The sequence below is a fragment of the Schistocerca serialis genome, chromosome 10 (genome assembly GCF_023864345.2).
Source record: "Schistocerca serialis cubense isolate TAMUIC-IGC-003099 chromosome 10, iqSchSeri2.2, whole genome shotgun sequence".
Classification (NCBI taxonomy): domain Eukaryota; kingdom Metazoa; phylum Arthropoda; class Insecta; order Orthoptera; family Acrididae; genus Schistocerca; species Schistocerca serialis.
The window spans coordinates 72,674,005-72,692,088 of record NC_064647.1 but is presented as its reverse complement, the minus strand read 5'-3'; the positions used below and the strand labels follow the sequence as shown (position 1 = coordinate 72,692,088).

General features: G+C 44.5%; 4 non-coding genes across 4 annotated transcripts; all 4 read left to right on the top strand.

Moving 5' to 3' along the window:
* Positions 1–4,540: 4,540 nt before the first annotated feature.
* Trnaa-agc (transfer RNA alanine (anticodon AGC)) lies at positions 4,541–4,613 on the top strand. Its single transcript has one exon. It is a non-coding gene; the product is annotated as a tRNA-Ala (tRNA).
* A 1,002-nt stretch (positions 4,614–5,615) lies between these two features.
* Positions 5,616–5,688, top strand: Trnae-uuc (transfer RNA glutamic acid (anticodon UUC)). The gene has a single exon. It is a non-coding gene; the product is annotated as a tRNA-Glu (tRNA).
* A 6,645-nt stretch (positions 5,689–12,333) lies between these two features.
* Positions 12,334–12,406, top strand: Trnaa-agc (transfer RNA alanine (anticodon AGC)). The gene has a single exon. It is a non-coding gene; the product is annotated as a tRNA-Ala (tRNA).
* Positions 12,407–13,408: 1,002 nt separating this feature from the next.
* Trnae-uuc (transfer RNA glutamic acid (anticodon UUC)) lies at positions 13,409–13,481 on the top strand. Its single transcript has one exon. It is a non-coding gene; the product is annotated as a tRNA-Glu (tRNA).
* Positions 13,482–18,084: the final 4,603 nt, after the last annotated feature.

The window sequence follows — 18,084 nt, the reverse complement described above, 5'->3', positions numbered from 1 at the left end:
GAAGAGTTTTTTTACTAAAAATTGTCACACCGAACTCTAAGAAAACAGACACAAAAAAGAAGAAAAAGAGGGAAAACCGTCAATGGAATAATATAACATAAAATAACAATATATATATCTAACCCGAAGTTATTATACGCGGCTCTTCTGTCTACTGTCCCTTAGCGTCTCACAGTGGAACATACATACAACGTGACCACCTTAAACATAAACAAAATTCAGAGTCACGCAAAGGTAGCTGCACTGAAGGACTTTCTGTATCAGTCAGATACAGATATCGCCTTCCTGCAGGAAGTTAATGTCAAAGCATTGTATGTTTCAGGGTACAAAGAGGTGTTGAATGTGGCTCCAGAAAACGCGTGTGGAACAGCCATCCTTGCTAAAGAAGGAATCGAGATGACAAATGTGTGCCTTTTAGAGTCGGCGAGGGAAATTAGCTGCAAAATTTTTAACACCACTTTTATAAACCTATACGCACCTTCAGGCAACAATGCGAGACGAGAGAGGGCAGTCTTTTTTAAAAGTGACATTTTATTTCTACTCCAAGACAACCCTGCAGAAATTGTCATTGGTGGAGATCTTAATTGCGTTTTAAGTAAAAAAGATCAGCGACGAAATTTTAACTTCTCCCAAGAACTGCAGGCTTTGGTCACCAACATGAAGTGGTTTGACGCGTGGGAAATACAATATCCGACGCTGGTTCGCTTCACATATATCACTGGTACTACACAGAGCAGAATCGACAGAGTATATGTCACCCCCACTTTAGCCACCAAAGTCAGTAGTATCGAGGTGATACCAGCTGCCTTCTCTGACCACCTCGGAGTGAGGTGCAGCATCAAATTAACCAGGCAAAAGACATATTGGGGTCGCCCACTATGGAAATTAAATATCAATACCCTCTCTGACAACGCTCTAGCTTTAAAGATGCAAGAAACTTGGCAGTCTGTTTTAAGGATGCGTACTAAAAATAGAACAGCTATTGAATGGTGGACTATGGCCGCTAAGAAAAAGATAAGAGCGGCGCTGATATCTTACGCCAAAGAAAGGGCAATGTGGTCACGACACACGATGGAGTTTTACTACTCTTGCTTAAGAGACCTTTACGACCAACCGATGTCTCAAGACGTCTTTATCAATATTAAAAACGTTAAAGCCAAAATGATAAGTATCAAGAGGGTACATTTGGAGGGATTAATAATCAAATCACACACTAGAACGACGGTGGAGGCAGAAAACACCTCCATCTACCACTTGATACGACACACACAAAACAGGAGACGAAATTTTATTGCCAGCCTCAGATCGGAAGATAACAGAGTCCTGACAGAACAAAGGGATATCTTAAATGAAGCGCATAGATTTTTTCAGCAATTATATTCTGGAAATGCTACTGACGACAACTCGGTACAAGCGATTTTACAGAACTCCGGAATAGAGGCAGTTGTTACAGAGGAGGAGAACAGGGGTTTAACGTTAGACATTACGAATGACGAGGTTTTTGATATACTCAAATCTTCACCTTCACGTAAGTCTCCAGGCCCAGACGGCCTGCCTGTGGCGTTTTATAGGACCTTTTGGCACCTAATAGGTTCCCAATTCACGGAATTAGTTAATGAGGGGAGAGGAAATTCCTGCTGCTTTCAAGGAAAGTGTAACTGTACTACTTCCAAAAGGAAGGAATACGGACACGAAAGATATTACTAAAATGAGGCCTATCAGTCTAATGAACTCAGATTACAAGGTAGTTGCACGTATAATTAAAGAACGATTGGTACCGATTTTAGCAAAAGTCATTGGATGCCACCAGACGTGTCTTCCTCGACGTACCATTTTTAAGACTGTATGTGAATATCGAGACATTATTTCTATTTTCTCATCATCGTCAGCGAATGGAGGCATTGCCTTCATTGATTTTGCTAAAGCGTTTGACAGAGTCAACTACGGATATCTGTTCAGAACCTTGAAACACACAGGTTTCAATGATGGCAACTTAGCGGTTTTAATGAACATCGTCAGAAGCATACGAACCAAAATCTCGATCAATGGACAATATACTAATGAAGTATTGATATCTAGTGGAGTTCCTCAGGGAAGTCCTTTGTCCATGTTGTTTTATGTGGTTTCTCTGGAACCCCTTTTACGGCTTTTGAACACAACCTTAGAAGGCATAACGATAGCTGGGCTGAAGACGGTTACAGATGCATACGCTGACGATGTGGGGGTTCTGGTAAGGAGCGATGATGACTGTGCCCAGCTAACAGACAAGTTATTGCTTTATAGCAGGGCAACTGGTGCGAGGATAAATGAAACTAAAAGTTCCTTTTTAAATTTACAGGGTCTTGACATTGTGCAGCTACCGTGGGCAAACAGGGTGGAGCGTCACACTGCTTTGGGCATAACTTTTTACAGTTGCCCATTAAGAACAACGGCTGCTAATTGGAAACAGGTGTTGGGAAAAATCAGAGGCAGCTTAATACTGCATGAAACGAGAGACTTAAATATCAAGCAATTAATTAAACTAATCAACTGTGCAGTTCTTTCGAAAGCTGCATATGTCGCTCAGATTTTACCAACACCTCCAGACATAGTGAAATCTATATTGAGCACAATCTGTCGATACGTATGGAAAGGCCATATTTTTAGAGTAGCAGTAGGAACGACTACATCGAGACCCGAAAACGGAGGCCTAGGGCTGACAGACCTTCGGAGGAAAAACACTGCCCTCTTCATTAAAAGAACGCTCCAACTTATAGAGACACAGCCGAACAGCATCACTGCCGCTTTATTTGACCTTCTCAAACCCGAAAGCATGCAGCCGCCAGTAGATGTTCACAACATAACTTACACCCTAAAGCATATTAAGGATTTTTATGTAGAATTAAGCTACTTGACATGCATTTTAACAGACAAAAATAAGAGGACAAGTCAATATATAGTAGAGAAGTTAAAATCACGCGACAACCGCAATAAAATGGAGCTGAAGTATCCCAACAAAAACTGGGAAAAAATATGGACCAATATAAATAACAAAACACTGACTACGGAAGTGCAAGCGTCATGGTACAGAGTTGTCAACAACATTATTAGTACCAATGAAAAACTGTATTCAATAGGACTACAAGCAACCAATGTGTGCCAACAATGTCACACTTTGGACTCCTTAAAACATCGCTTCATCTGCAATGGATACAAGAATATTTGGAATGACATTGTATTGCACGTCGCTTTTCTTAAAAGGACCGATGGAAGAGAAATCACGCTAAATAATATACTCTTCCCAGAAGAAATTTCCTTTCCACCACAAAAAAACAATGTCATCTTGTGGCTATTCGGAAATTTTGTCAATTATGTTGTTAACAACATAGGCAATGACAATCTACAGGAATATCGAGAATATATGAAAGACGAATACTTTAAAATATACCGGAACAAAGACCATAAAAAGAAGTTCGGAAATATGATGCAAATTTTGTTTCAGAAACAAGGCGTCGGTTAATACCTATATAATATGAAATCGACCGAACAAGATAGACTGCCAAAGTAGGGGATTGCTGTTGAGGGTGAAGTACGGTGGGGACTTCGTATGCCCCGAGACCGATACGGTAGCCGTGAAGGCCTCAACAGAACCTCGAGACAGCATGTTTTCCCAAGAAGTAACAGGAGTCACGCCACAGCACAAAAATAGTAGGGAAAAACTATTCTCATGCAAAAGACGTGCATCACTGAAGAAGTTCAATTTCCTCTCTTAATTTTTACTTTTGTTTCTCTCTCATTTTTGTTTAAATTTTAATGGAAGAATATCTTGCGTTTCGTTAATGCAGTAAATAGTATTATAGAGAGAGTTATTTTCACCGTAATCAATTCCGATTATAATTTACAATTTTCTAACATTGTCTTCAAGATGCAATTCAGTTTCATAACCCACTGAAAAGAAAAAGAGGTGGGGCATTGAAGATCGCCGAAGAAGGCGCATGAAGGAGAGCGAATGGAAGGGCTAGAAGGGGAGATGGGAGGACCCAAAAAATAAAATAAAATAAAATAAAATAAAATAAAATAAAAAAAAGTTGGTAGAGCGTTCGCTTTGCATGTGAAAGGTCCCGGGTTCAAGCCCCGGCGCCTCCATGTTTTGTGGTCAGTGCGTGGTAAGTGTTGGTCGCGGCCAGCATAAAGGCGCGCACGATGTTGCAAAGCCAGCGTCACAGACTCGTATACTGACGTAAGGAGAGCAAGACGTAAATGAGTGGACCGGCTGTTGTCGAGGTGTCATCGAGTGCAATTCGGCCTTAGGTATAACGGCCTAACCTCAATAAAGTCTAGAGAGTGGACAACACGTTCGTCTACCTCAGAGCGTTGGCCGAACGCTATTTTCGACGTCGTGCGTGCCACTTTGATTTTGGCCAACTACGATTCGAACAGAATGCAGGAAACCTGAAAGACACCCTCACGGACACATTGAGAGTAGTGTTTGTCTGCGGAATATTGGGAGTGCAAGGGTCTGTGCCGTTGATATGGCTGTATGTAGCGTAGTTCGTCAGCAGGGGGCGTAGCTCAGATGGTAGAGCGCTCGCTTAGCATGCGAGAGGTACTGGGATCGATACCCAGCGCCTCCAGAATCTTTAACACACCAACATGCGCACACTGCCATGCAAGTGGAATAATTCACAGCCAGAAAATGTGTCAAGGCACATACGAGCGAACGATTAGCAGCCACAATTGGCAAGCGTGCTGTAATGCGCAGGAAGCACCCTCCTCCCACCACTACACTTAATTTAGAAACAGTACAAGTGTTTCCATAAGATTCTCAAACCTATATCGGAAAGATCAGCCTTGCGCCGAATTCACAAAAATCCGACTGCACATTCCAATTCTTTACGTGCAGTCGGCTGCTACTGGTGTTGCTAGTTGTGACTGCTGATGACAGATGCCGTAGCAATCAATTCATGGAGTGAGTTGTATGTTTTGCGATACTCTGTCTCTGACAAGCAAGCAGAGGTGACATAGGCGCGAATACGGGAAGCTTGCAGCCCCTCGCTGCCTGCAGACACCGACCAGCCACACTAGGTGGGCGGCCTAAGCCGTAGGCGAAATGTGCTCACTCGCTTGGGCGCGACGTCAAGCTCTAAATAAGGGTGTCACTAGCGTGAGCGTCGCGTAAAGTCGGAAAAGTCGTCTGCATGGGTGAGTGCCATGTTTGGGGAGCGTTTCGTAGTTTGCGCAGTGCAATGGAGACGCGGAAACTTGTTGTGGCCCAGTCTTTTGCAGTTGGACGACAAGAGTGGTACACAGTAGTAAAGTGCGAGGCAGTGAGTTGGCATGAACAGTCGAGTGCACAATGGGGCTTCAGATGTGCTTGTTACCTCAGGTGCTGTGTGATTGTCGACATGGAGTGAAAACGGAGCAACTTGTGACTGTCTCTTCAATTTAAGACGTTAAAAACGGACGGAATTTGCAGTCGTAATACCAGAGCATCGAAACTACTTGGAACTCTTGTGTATATCAACGTGTCCGCGCCTTTGTACTCTGGTCCCTTCACCCCTGCAAACCAACCAACCATCGTGTCCGTGCACATAAGAGTAGCAAAGAATGGAGAACAGCGCAGCTTGGTTATGCTTGGGGTCGTAGCTCTGTTGGTAGAGCGTTCGCTTTTCATGTGAAAGGTCCCGGGTTCAAGCCCCGGCGCCTCCATGTTTTGTGGTCAGTGCGTGGTAAGTGTTGGTCGCGGCGAGCCTAAAGGCACGCAAGATGTTGCAAAGGCAGCGTCACAGACTCGTATACTGACGTAAGGAGAGCAAGACGTAAATGTGAGGACCGGCTGTTGTCGAGGTGTCATCGAGTGCAAATCTGCCTTAGGTATAACGGCCTAACCTCAATGAAGTCTAGAGAGTGGACAACACGTTCGTCTAACTCAGAGCGTTGGCCGAACGCTATTTTCGACGTCGTGCGTGCCACTTTGATTTTGGCCAACTACGATTCGAATAGAATGCGGAAAGACACCCTCACGGACACATTGAGAGTAGTGTTTGTCTGCGGAATAATGGGAGTGCAAGGGTCTGTGACATTGAAATGGCTGTATGTAGCGCAGTTCGTCAGCAGGGGGCGTAGCTCAGATGGCATTCGCATCTCGGCCGCCGAGCCGGACGGACGTGTGGCGGGAGCGCTGGGAGGGTTGGCGTAAACAGCGGCTGTGTGGCTGTTGCGAAGGTCAGTAGAGCGATTTGTTTATTTTGCATCTTTCAGTGATATAAAATGACAAAATGAACGAAATTAACTGTGGAAGAAGAGATAAGGTTAGATTCACTTTTGATTGGACCTGTAAAAGACCAAAATCTTTTGAGATCAAAAGGTTGCTTTCCGAACCAGTTTAGATCACGGGAGACGAAATTATTGGCGTTCATCTTTCTTTTTGAAATTGATTTCCTCTGCTTTGTGCTCCTCGATAGTTGACAAGTGTGGTGGCAAAATGAAATTTAATCATGTCAACGGAACCGTTAGTGACGTTCTTGTTTCCCATGGTGGGCTAGGTATTCGGACAGTGAGAGTTTTCGAACTGCCGTTCGAGGTCCCTGCCGGAGCAATCAATGCTGCTCTTCAGCCCTACGGTCGGGTTATATCTAATATTGCAGAAAAATGGTCGGAGCAATATATGTTTCCGGTTTTGAATGGAGTTAGACAGGTTAAGGTTGAGCTCTTACGACATATCCCATCTTATTTGAATATTTGTGGCCATCGCGCTCTCATAATTTATGATGGGCAGCCACGGACTTGTGCGTTATGTAACGCCACAGGGCACGTCAGAAGTGAGTGCAGTAGAAGGCGTGTTCCTCAGTTATCGACTAACGAGGCGGCTGCCCCATGACAAGTTGTTAGCATGCAAGTGACGTACGCTGCCGCGGTAGCTAGCCGGGTCCCCTATCAACAGAATATGGCCGAGCAGGCGGGACCTTCCGACGCGCGCACGGAAACGGGAAGCACCGCGGAGTTGACTACCGACGACAATCAGAATCTGGCCAGTAATGACGTCACTGAGGACGCACCGCGTTTGCCCTCTGAGTCTGACAACTCTTCCAACGAGCGACAAGCTTCACCGATCATACCTGATGTAGAAATGGCTGAGTACGAAGCGGTAGTTACACACGAAAAGGCCGACGTCCCAGAGGGAACTACTGTGGATGGACATAAAGAGGAAGTGATACAACAGAAAACTGACAACCACACAGATGATAGGACACCACGGGCAGGTTCAGGAAACGTCAAAATAAAAGGGGGGGGGGGGGGCGCAAGAAGACGAACCAATGACACCACCCGTCTCACGTGTCGTACAACCAGCAGCGACGGCCGACTCCGCAATTAACGGAGCTCAAAAATCTTCCGCCACGAAGGCGGGACAGGTGACTTCTCCTCGACCTTCCATGGAGTCGCCAGGAAGTTCACCAAAGGTTTCACCGACGACTTCACCGAAATCATCAAAAAATAAAAAGAGACGCAGAGCACATCAAGCTGCAGAGAATTTGGCCCCTCCTTTAAGAGAGCGGCTGAGGAAGATACAGGAGACCGAAAGGAAGGACGAAGATACACAAAAGGAAGCGGTCGGCGAGTCTTCGGATCGGAACAAGGGACAAGAACGGGCTGACGCGCCACACGGAACATATGAACCCTCGCATGACAATACGACATCAGATATGGACAATGAAACCAGACTTGGACAAGGACATGGACACATCACCGAGCCACGATTTAACTGGGCGGACGAAAAGGAGGATCAGACCGATGCAATGGTGGCGGAAGGGGTTTTTGAGGAAGAGTTTTTTTACTAAAAATTGTCACACCGAACTCTAAGAAAACAGACACAAAAAAGAAGAAAAAGAAGGAAAACCGTCAATGGAATAATATAACATAAAATAACAATATATATATCTAACCCGAAGTTATTATACGCGGCTCTTCTGTCTACTGTCCCTTAGCGTCTCACAGTGGAACATACATACAACGTGACCACCTTAAACATAAACAAAATTCAGAGTCACGCAAAGGTAGCTGCACTGAAGGACTTTCTGTATCAGTCAGATACAGATATCGCCTTCCTGCAGGAAGTTAATGTCAAAGCATTGTATGTTTCAGGGTACAAAGAGGTGTTGAATGTGGCTCCAGAAAACGCGTGTGGAACAGCCATCCTTGCTAAAGAAGGAATCGAGATGACAAATGTGTGCCTTTTAGAGTCGGCGAGGGAAATTAGCTGCAAAATTTTTAACACCACTTTTATAAACCTATACGCACCTTCAGGCAACAATGCGAGACGAGAGAGGGCAGTCTTTTTTAAAAGTGACATTTTATTTCTACTCCAAGACAACCCTGCAGAAATTGTCATTGGTGGAGATCTTAATTGCGTTTTAAGTAAAAAAGATCAGCGACGAAATTTTAACTTCTCCCAAGAACTGCAGGCTTTGGTCACCAACATGAAGTGGTTTGACGCGTGGGAAATACAATATCCGACGCTGGTTCGCTTCACATATATCACTGGTACTACACAGAGCAGAATCGACAGAGTATATGTCACCCCCACTTTAGCCACCAAAGTCAGTAGTATCGAGGTGATACCAGCTGCCTTCTCTGACCACCTCGGAGCGAGGTGCAGCATCAAATTAACCAGGCAAAAGACATATTGGGGTCGCCCACTATGGAAATTAAATATCAATACCCTCTCTGACAACGCTCTAGCTTTAAAGATGCAAGAAACTTGGCAGTCTGTTTTAAGGATGCGTACTAAAAATAGAACAGCTATTGAATGGTGGACTATGGCCGCTAAGAAAAAGATAAGAGCGGCGCTGATATCTTACGCCAAAGAAAGGGCAATGTGGTCACGACACACGATGGAGTTTTACTACTCTTGCTTAAGAGACCTTTACGACCAACCGATGTCTCAAGACGTCTTTATCAATATTAAAAACGTTAAAGCCAAAATGATAAGTATCAAGAGGGTACATTTGGAGGGATTAATAATCAAATCACACACTAGAACGACGGTGGAGGCAGAAAACACCTCCATCTACCACTTGATACGACACACACAAAACAGGAGACGAAATTTTATTGCCAGCCTCAGATCGGAAGATAACAGAGTCCTGACAGAACAAAGGGATATCTTAAATGAAGCGCATAGATTTTTTCAGCAATTATATTCTGGAAATGCTACTGACGACAACTCGGTACAAGCGATTTTACAGAACTCCGGAATAGAGGCAGTTGTTACAGAGGAGGAGAACAGGGGTTTAACGTTAGACATTACGAATGACGAGGTTTTTGATATACTCAAATCTTCACCTTCACGTAAGTCTCCAGGCCCAGACGGCCTGCCTGTGGAGTTTTATAGGACCTTTTGGCACCTAATAGGTTCCCAATTCACGGAATTAGTTAATGAGGGGAGAGGAAATTCCTGCTGCTTTCAAGGAAAGTGTAACTGTACTACTTCCAAAAGGAAGGAATACGGACACGAAAGATATTACTAAAATGAGGCCTATCAGTCTAATGAACTCAGATTACAAGGTAGTTGCACGTATAATTAAAGAACGATTGGTACCGATTTTAGCAAAAGTCATTGGATGCCACCAGACGTGTCTTCCTCGACGTACCATTTTTAAGACTGTATGTGAATATCGAGACATTATTTCTATTTTCTCATCATCGTCAGCGAATGGAGGCATTGCCTTCATTGATTTTGCTAAAGCGTTTGACAGAGTCAACTACGGATATCTGTTCAGAACCTTGAAACACACAGGTTTCAATGATGGCAACTTAGCGGTTTTAATGAACATCGTCAGAAGCATACGAACCAAAATCTCGATCAATGGACAATATACTAATGAAGTATTGATATCTAGTGGAGTTCCTCAGGGAAGTCCTTTGTCCATGTTGTTTTATGTGGTTTCTCTGGAACCCCTTTTACGGCTTTTGAACACAACCTTAGAAGGCATAACGATAGCTGGGCTGAAGACGGTTACAGATGCATACGCTGACGATGTGGGGGTTCTGGTAAGGAGCGATGATGACTGTGCCCAGCTAACAGACAAGTTATTGCTTTATAGCAGGGCAACTGGTGCGAGGATAAATGAAACTAAAAGTTCCTTTTTAAATTTACAGGGTCTTGACATTGTGCAGCTACCGTGGGCAAACAGGGTGGAGCGTCACACTGCTTTGGGCATAACTTTTTACAGTTGCCCATTAAGAACAACGGCTGCTAATTGGAAACAGGTGTTGGGAAAAATCAGAGGCAGCTTAATACTGCATGAAACGAGAGACTTAAATATCAAGCAATTAATTAAACTAATCAACTGTGCAGTTCTTTCGAAAGCTGCATATGTCGCTCAGATTTTACCAACACCTCCAGACATAGTGAAATCTATATTGAGCACAATCTGTCGATACGTATGGAAAGGCCATATTTTTAGAGTAGCAGTAGGAACGACTACATCGAGACCCGAAAACGGAGGCCTAGGGCTGACAGACCTTCGGAGGAAAAACACTGCCCTCTTCATTAAAAGAACGCTCCAACTTATAGAGACACAGCCGAACAGCATCACTGCCGCTTTATTTGACCTTCTCAAACCCGAAAGCATGCAGCCGCCAGTAGATGTTCACAACATAACTTACATCCTAAAGCATATTAAGGATTTTTATGTAGAATTAAGCTACTTGACATGCATTTTAACAGACAAAAATAAGAGGACAAGTCAATATATAGTAGAGAAGTTAAAATCACGCGACAACCGCAATAAAATGGAGCTGAAGTATCCCAACAAAAACTGGGAAAAAATATGGACCAATATAAATAACAAAACACTGACTACGGAAGTGCAAGCGTCATGGTACAGAGTTGTCAACAACATTATTAGTACCAATGAAAAACTGTATTCAATAGGACTACAAGCAACCAATGTGTGCCAACAATGTCACACTTTGGACTCCTTAAAACATCGCTTCATCTGCAATGGATACAAGAATATTTGGAATGACATTGTATTGCACGTCGCTTTTCTTAAAAGGACCGATGGAAGAGAAATCACGCTAAATAATATACTCTTCCCAGAAGAAATTTCCTTTCCACCACAAAAAGCAATGTCATCTTGTGGCTATTCGGAAATTTTGTCAATTATGTTGTTAACAACATAGGCAATGACAATCTACAGGAATATCGAGAATATATGAAAGACGAATACTTTAAAATATACCGGAACAAAGACCATAAAAAGAAGTTCGGAAATATGATGCAAATTTTGTTTCAGAAACAAGGCGTCGGTTAATACCTATATAATATGAAATCGACCGAACAAGATAGACTGCCAAAGTAGGGGATTGCTGTTGAGGGTGAAGTACGGTGGGGACTTCGTATGCCCCGAGACCGATACGGTAGCCGTGAAGGCCTCAACAGAACCTCGAGACAGCATGTTTTCCCAAGAAGTAACAGGAGTCACGCCACAGCACAAAAATAGTAGGGAAAAACTATTCTCATGCAAAAGACGTGCATCACTGAAGAAGTTCAATTTCCTCTCTTAATTTTTACTTTTGTTTCTCTCTCATTTTTGTTTAAATTTTAATGGAAGAATATCTTGCGTTTCGTTAATGCAGTAAATAGTATTATAGAGAGAGTTATTTTCACCGTAATCAATTCCGATTATAATTTACAATTTTCTAACATTGTCTTCAAGATGCAATTCAGTTTCATAACCCACTGAAAAGAAAAAGAGGTGGGGCATTGAAGATCGCCGAAGAAGGCGCATGAAGGAGAGCGAATGGAAGGGCTAGAAGGGGAGATGGGAGGACCCAAAAAATAAAATAAAATAAAATAAAATAAAATAAAAAAAAGTTGGTAGAGCGTTCGCTTTGCATGTGAAAGGTCCCGGGTTCAAGCCCCGGCGCCTCCATGTTTTGTGGTCAGTGCGTGGTAAGTGTTGGTCGCGGCCAGCATAAAGGCGCGCACGATGTTGCAAAGCCAGCGTCACAGACTCGTATACTGACGTAAGGAGAGCAAGACGTAAATGAGTGGACCGGCTGTTGTCGAGGTGTCATCGAGTGCAATTCGGCCTTAGGTATAACGGCCTAACCTCAATAAAGTCTAGAGAGTGGACAACACGTTCGTCTACCTCAGAGCGTTGGCCGAACGCTATTTTCGACGTCGTGCGTGCCACTTTGATTTTGGCCAACTACGATTCGAACAGAATGCAGGAAACCTGAAAGACACCCTCACGGACACATTGAGAGTAGTGTTTGTCTGCGGAATATTGGGAGTGCAAGGGTCTGTGCCGTTGATATGGCTGTATGTAGCGTAGTTCGTCAGCAGGGGGCGTAGCTCAGATGGTAGAGCGCTCGCTTAGCATGCGAGAGGTACTGGGATCGATACCCAGCGCCTCCAGAATCTTTAACACACCAACATGCGCACACTGCCATGCAAGTGGAATAATTCACAGCCAGAAAATGTGTCAAGGCACATACGAGCGAACGATTAGCAGCCACAATTGGCAAGCGTGCTGTAATGCGCAGGAAGCACCCTCCTCCCACCACTACACTTAATTTAGAAACAGTACAAGTGTTTCCATAAGATTCTCAAACCTATATCGGAAAGATCAGCCTTGCGCCGAATTCACAAAAATCCGACTGCACATTCCAATTCTTTACGTGCAGTCGGCTGCTACTGGTGTTGCTAGTTGTGACTGCTGATGACAGATGCCGTAGCAATCAATTCATGGAGTGAGTTGTATGTTTTGCGATACTCTGTCTCTGACAAGCAAGCAGAGGTGACATAGGCGCGAATACGGGAAGCTTGCAGCCCCTCGCTGCCTGCAGACACCGACCAGCCACACTAGGTGGGCGGCCTAAGCCGTAGGCGAAATGTGCTCACTCGCTTGGGCGCGACGTCAAGCTCTAAATAAGGGTGTCACTAGCGTGAGCGTCGCGTAAAGTCGGAAAAGTCGTCTGCATGGGTGAGTGCCATGTTTGGGGAGCGTTTCGTAGTTTGCGCAGTGCAATGGAGACGCGGAAACTTGTTGTGGCCCAGTCTTTTGCAGTTGGACGACAAGAGTGGTACACAGTAGTAAAGTGCGAGGCAGTGAGTTGGCATGAACAGTCGAGTGCACAATGGGGCTTCAGATGTGCTTGTTACCTCAGGTGCTGTGTGATTGTCGACATGGAGTGAAAACGGAGCAACTTGTGACTGTCTCTTCAATTTAAGACGTTAAAAACGGACGGAATTTGCAGTCGTAATACCAGAGCATCGAAACTACTTGGAACTCTTGTGTATATCAACGTGTCCGCGCCTTTGTACTCTGGTCCCTTCACCCCTGCAAACCAACCAACCATCGTGTCCGTGCACATAAGAGTAGCAAAGAATGGAGAACAGCGCAGCTTGGTTATGCTTGGGGTCGTAGCTCTGTTGGTAGAGCGTTCGCTTTTCATGTGAAAGGTCCCGGGTTCAAGCCCCGGCGCCTCCATGTTTTGTGGTCAGTGCGTGGTAAGTGTTGGTCGCGGCGAGCCTAAAGGCACGCAAGATGTTGCAAAGGCAGCGTCACAGACTCGTATACTGACGTAAGGAGAGCAAGACGTAAATGTGAGGACCGGCTGTTGTCGAGGTGTCATCGAGTGCAAATCTGCCTTAGGTATAACGGCCTAACCTCAATGAAGTCTAGAGAGTGGACAACACGTTCGTCTAACTCAGAGCGTTGGCCGAACGCTATTTTCGACGTCGTGCGTGCCACTTTGATTTTGGCCAACTACGATTCGAATAGAATGCGGAAAGACACCCTCACGGACACATTGAGAGTAGTGTTTGTCTGCGGAATAATGGGAGTGCAAGGGTCTGTGACATTGAAATGGCTGTATGTAGCGCAGTTCGTCAGCAGGGGGCGTAGCTCAGATGGCATTCGCATCTCGGCCGCCGAGCCGGACGGACGTGTGGCGGGAGCGCTGGGAGGGTTGGCGTAAACAGCGGCTGTGTGGCTGTTGCGAAGGTCAGTAGAGCGATTTGTTTATTTTGCATCTTTCAGTGATATAAAATGACAAAATGAACGAAATTAACTGTGGAAGAAGAGATAAGGTTAGATTCACTTTTGATTGGACCTGTAAAAGACCAAAATCTTTTGAGATCAAAAGGTTGCTTTCCGAACCAGTTTAGATCACGGGAGACGAAATTATTGGCGTTCATCTTTCTTTTTGAAATTGATTTCCTCTGCTTTGTGCTCCTCGATAGTTGACAAGTGTGGTGGCAAAATGAAATTTAATCATGTCAACGGAACCGTTAGTGACGTTCTTGTTTCCCATGGTGGGCTAGGTATTCGGACAGTGAGAGTTTTCGAACTGCCGTTCGAGGTCCCTGCCGGAGCAATCAATGCTGCTCTTCAGCCCTACGGTCGGGTTATATCTAATATTGCAGAAAAATGGTCGGAGCAATATATGTTTCCGGTTTTGAATGGAGTTAGACAGGTTAAGGTTGAGCTCTTACGACATATCCCATCTTATTTGAATATTTGTGGCCATCGTGCTCTCATAATTTATGATGGGCAGCCACGGACTTGTGCGTTATGTAACGCCACAGGGCACGTCAGAAGTGAGTGCAGTAGAAGGCGTGTTCCTCAGTTATCGACTAACGAGGCGGCTGCCCCATGACAAGTTGTTAGCATGCAAGTGACGTACGCTGCCGCGGCAGCTAGCCGGGTCCCCTATCAACAGAATATGGCCGAGCAGGCGGGACCTTCCGACGCGCGCACGGAAACGGGAAGCACCGCGGAGTTGACTACCGACGACAATCAGAATCTGGCCAGTAATGACGTCACTGAGGACGCACCGCGTTTGCCCTCTGAGTCTGACAACTCTTCCAACGAGCGACAAGCTTCACCGATCATACCTGATGTAGAAATGGCTGAGTACGAAGCGGTAGTTACACACGAAAAGGCCGACGTCCCAGAGGGAACTACTGTGGATGGACATAAAGAGGAAGTGATACAACAGAAAACTGACAACCACACAGATGATAGGACACCACGGGCAGGTTCAGGAAACGTCAAAATAAAAGGGGGGGGGCGCAAGAAGACGAACCAATGACACCACCCGTCTCACGTGTCGTACAACCAGCAGCGACGGCCGACTCCGCAATTAACGGAGCTCAAAAATCTTCCGCCACGAAGGCGGGACAGGTGACTTCTCCTCGACCTTCCATGGAGTCGCCAGGAAGTTCACCAAAGGTTTCACCGACGACTTCACCGAAATCATCAAAAAATAAAAAGAGACGCAGAGCACATCAAGCTGCAGAGAATTTGGCCCCTCCTTTAAGAGAGCGGCTGAGGAAGATACAGGAGACCGAAAGGAAGGACGAAGATACACAAAAGGAAGCGGTCGGCGAGTCTTCGGATCGGAACAAGGGACAAGAACGGGCTGACGCGCCACACGGAACATATGAACCCTCGCATGACAATACGACATCAGATATGGACAATGAAACCAGACTTGGACAAGGACATGGACACATCACCGAGCCACGATTTAACTGGGCGGACGAAAAGGAGGATCAAACCGATGCAATGGTGGCGGAAGGGGTTTTTGAGGAAGAGTTTTTTTACTAAAAATTGTCACACCGAACTCTAAGAAAACAGACACAAAAAAGAAGAAAAAGAGGGAAAACCGTCAATGGAATAATATAACATAAAATAACAATATATATATCTAACCCGAAGTTATTATACGCGGCTCTTCTGTCTACTGTCCCTTAGCGTCTCACAGTGGAACATACATACAACGTGACCACCTTAAACATAAACAAAATTCAGAGTCACGCAAAGGTAGCTGCACTGAAGGACTTTCTGTATCAGTCAGATACAGATATCGCCTTCCTGCAGGAAGTTAATGTCAAAGCATTGTATGTTTCAGGGTACAAAGAGGTGTTGAATGTGGCTCCAGAAAACGCGTGTGGAACAGCCATCCTTGCTAAAGAAGGAATCGAGATGACAAATGTGTGCCTTTTAGAGTCGGCGAGGGAAATTAGCTGCAAAATTTTTAACACCACTTTTATAAACCTATACGCACCTTCAGGCAACAATGCGAGACGAGAGAGGGCAGTCTTTTTTAAAAGTGACATTTTATTTCTACTCCAAGACAACCCTGCAGAAATTGTCATTGGTGGAGATCTTAATTGCGTTTTAAGTAAAAAAGATCAGCGACGAAATTTTAACTTCTCCCAAGAACTGCAGGCTTTGGTCACCAACATGAAGTGGTTTGACGCGTGGGAAATACAATATCCGACGCTGGTTCGCTTCACATATATCACTGGTACTACACAGAGCAGAATCGACAGAGTATATGTCACCCCCACTTTAGCCACCAAAGTCAGTAGTATCGAGGTGATACCAGCTGCCTTCTCTGACCACCTCGGAGCGAGGTGCAGCATCAAATTAACCAGGCAAAAGACATATTGGGGTCGCCCACTATGGAAATTAAATATCAATACCCTCTCTGACAACGCTCTAGCTTTAAAGATGCAAGAAACTTGGCAGTCTGTTTTAAGGATGCGTACTAAAAATAGAACAGCTATTGAATGGTGGACTATGGCCGCTAAGAAAAAGATAAGAGCGGCGCTGATATCTTACGCCAAAGAAAGGGCAATGTGGTCACGACACACGATGGAGTTTTACTACTCTTGCTTAAGAGACCTTTACGACCAACCGATGTCTCAAGACGTCTTTATCAATATTAAAAACGTTAAAGCCAAAATGATAAGTATCAAGAGGGTACATTTGGAGGGATTAATAATCAAATCACACACTAGAACGACGGTGGAGGCAGAAAACACCTCCATCTACCACTTGATACGACACACACAAAACAGGAGACGAAATTTTATTGCCAGCCTCAGATCGGAAGATAACAGAGTCCTGACAGAACAAAGGGATATCTTAAATGAAGCGCATAGATTTTTTCAGCAATTATATTCTGGAAATGCTACTGACGACAACTCGGTACAAGCGATTTTACAGAACTCCGGAATACAGGCAGTTGTTACAGAGGAGGAGAACAGGGGTTTAACGTTAGACATTACGAATGACGAGGTTTTTGATATACTCAAATCTTCACCTTCACGTAAGTCTCCAGGCCCAGACGGCCTGCCTGTGGAGTTTTATAGGACCTTTTGGCACCTAATAGGTTCCCAATTCACGGAATTAGTTAATGAGGGGAGAGGAAATTCCTGCTGCTTTCAAGGAAAGTGTAACTGTACTACTTCCAAAAGGAAGGAATACGGACACGAAAGATATTACTAAAATGAGGCCTATCAGTCTAATGAACTCAGATTACAAGGTAGTTGCACGTATAATTAAAGAACGATTGGTACCGATTTTAGCAAAAGTCATTGGATGCCACCAGACGTGTCTTCCTCGACGTACCATTTTTAAGACTGTATGTGAATATCGAGACATTATTTCTATTTTCTCATCATCGTCAGCGAATGGAGGCATTGCCTTCATTGATTTTGCTAAAGCGTTTGACAGAGTCAACTACGGATATCTGTTCAGAACCTTGAAACACACAGGTTTCAATGATGGCAACTTAGCGGTTTTAATGAACATCGTCAGAAGCATACGAACCAAAATCTCGATCAATGGACAATATACTAATGAAGTATTGATATCTAGTGGAGTTCCTCAGGGAAGTCCTTTGTCCATGTTGTTTTATGTGGTTTCTCTGGAACCCCTTTTACGGCTTTTGAACACAACCTTAGAAGGCATAACGATAGCTGGGCTGAAGACGGTTACAGATGCATACGCTGACGATGTGGGGGTTCTGGTAAGGAGCGATGATGACTGTGCCCAGCTAACAGACAAGTTATTGCTTTATAGCAGGGCAACTGGTGCGAGGATAAATGAAACTAAAAGTTCCTTTTTAAATTTACAGGGTCTTGACATTGTGCAGCTACCGTGGGCAAACAGGGTGGAGCGTCACACTGCTTTGGGCATAACTTTTTACAGTTGCCCATTAAGAACAACGGCTGCTAATTGGAAACAGGTGTTGGGAAAAATCAGAGGCAGCTTAATACTGCATGAAACGAGAGAC